Source organism: Gobio gobio (assembly GCF_949357685.1).
Source record: "Gobio gobio genome assembly, chromosome: 16".
Taxonomy (NCBI): domain Eukaryota; kingdom Metazoa; phylum Chordata; class Actinopteri; order Cypriniformes; family Gobionidae; genus Gobio; species Gobio gobio.
The window spans coordinates 53,521,385-53,523,884 of NC_137109.1; positions in this window are offsets into that span (position 1 = coordinate 53,521,385).

Below are 2,500 nucleotides of genomic sequence, written 5' to 3' on the forward strand. Positions count from 1 at the left end.
TCTATGTGATAATATCTAGATGAAAGAGTCTCTATGTGATAATATCTAGGTGAAAGAGTCTCTATGTGATAATATCTAGATGAAAGAGTCTCTATGTGATAATATCTAGGTGAAAGAGTCTCTATGTGATAATATCTAGGTGAAAGAGTCTCTATGTGATAATATCTAGGTGAAAGAGTCTCTATGTGATAATATCTAGGTGTGATAATATCTAGGTGAAAGAGTCTCTATGTGATAATATCTAGGTGAAAGAGTCCCTATGTGATAATATCTAGGTGAAAGAGACTCTATGTGATAATATCTAGGTGAAAGAGACTCTATGTGATAATATCTAGGTGAAAGAGTCTCTATGATAATATCTAGGTGAAAGAGTCTCTATGTGATAATATCTAGGTGAAAGAGTCTCTATGTGATAATATCTAGGTGAAAGAGTCTCTATGTGATAATATCTAGGTGAAAGAGTCTCTATGTGATAATATCTAGGTGAAAGAGTCTCTATGTGATAATATCTAGGTGAAAGAGTCTCTATGTGATAATATCTAGGTGTAAGAGTCTCTATGTGATAATATCTAGGTGTAAGAGTCTCTATGTGATAATATCTAGGTGAAAGAGTCTCTATGTGATAATATCTAGGTGAAAGAGTCTCTATGTGATAATATCTAGGTGAAAGAGACTCTTATGTGATAATATCTAGGTGAAAGAGTCTCTATGTGATAATATCTAGGTGAAAGAGTCTCTATATGATAATATCTAGGTGAAAGAGTCTCTATGTGATAATATCTAGGTGAAAGAGTCTCTATGTGATAATATCTAGGTGTAAGAGTCTCTATGTGATAATATCTAGGTGAAAGAGTCTCTATGTGATAATATCTAGGTGAAAGAGTCTCTATGTGATAATATCTAGGTGAAAGAGTCTCTATGTGATAATATCTAGGTGAAAGAGTCTCTATGTGATAATATCTAGGTGAAAGAGTCTCTATGTGATAATATCTAGGTGAAAGAGTCTCTATGTGATAATATCTAGGTGAAAGAGTCTCTATGTGATAATATCTAGGTGTAAGAGTCTCTATGTGATAATATCTAGGTGAAAGAGACTTTATGTGATAATATCTAGGTGAAAGAGTCTCTATGTGATAATATCTAGGTGAAAGAGTCTCTATGTGATAATATCTAGGTGAAAGAGTCTCTATGTGATAATATCTAGGTGAAAGAGTCTCTATGTGATAATATCTAGGTGTAAGAGTCTCTATGTGATAATATCTAGGTGAAAGAGTCTCTATGTGATAATATCTAGGTGAAAGAGTCTCTATGTGATAATATCTAGGTGAAAGAGTCTCTATGTGATAATATCTAGGTGAAAGAGTCTCTATGTGATAATATCTAGGTGAAAGAGTCTCTATGTGATAATATCTAGATGAAATAGTCTCTATGTGATAATATCTAGGTGAAAGAGACTCTATGTGATAATATCTAGGTGTAAGAGTCTCTATGTGATAATATCTAGGTGAAAGAGTCTCTATATGATAATATCTAGGTGAAAGAGTCTCTATGTGATAATATCTAGGTGAAAGAGTCTCTATGTGATAATATCTAGGTGTAAGAGTCTCTATGTGATAATATCTAGGTGAAAGAGTCTCTATGTGATAATATCTAGGTGAAAGAGTCTCTATGTGATAATATCTAGGTGAAAGAGTCTCTATGTGATAATATCTAGGTGAAAGAGTCTCTATGTGATAATATCTAGGTGTAAGAGTCTCTATGTGATAATATCTAGGTGAAAGAGACTCTATGTGATAATATCTAGGTGAAAGAGTCTCTATGTGATAATATCTAGGTGAAAGAGTCTCTATGTGATAATATCTAGGTGAAAGAGTCTCTATGTGATAATATCTAGGTGAAAGAGTCTCTATGTGATAATATCTAGGTGAAAGAGTCTCTATGTGATAATATCTAGGTGAAAGAGTCTCTATGTGATAATATCTAGGTGAAAGAGACTCTATGTGATAATATCTAGGTGAAAGAGTCTCTATGTGATAATATCTAGGTGAAAGAGTCTCTATGTGATAATATCTAGGTGAAAGAGTCTCTATGTGATAATATCTAGGTGTAAGAGTCTCTATGTGATAATATCTAGGTGAAAGAGTCTCTATGTGATAATATCTAGGTGAAAGAGTCTCTATGTGATAATATCTAGGTGTAAGAGTCTCTATGTGATAATATCTAGGTGAAAGAGTCTCTATGTGATAATATCTAGGTGAAAGAGTCTCTATGTGATAATATCTAGGTGAAAGAGTCTCTATGTGATAATATCTAGGTGAAAGAGTCTCTATGTGATAATATCTAGGTGAAAGATTCTCTATGTGATAATATCTAGGTGAAAGAGACTCTATGTGATAATATCTAGGTGAAAGAGTCTCTATGTGATAATATCTAGGTGAAAGAGTCTCTATGTGATAATATCTAGGTGAAAGAGTCTCTATGTGATAATATCTAGGTGAAA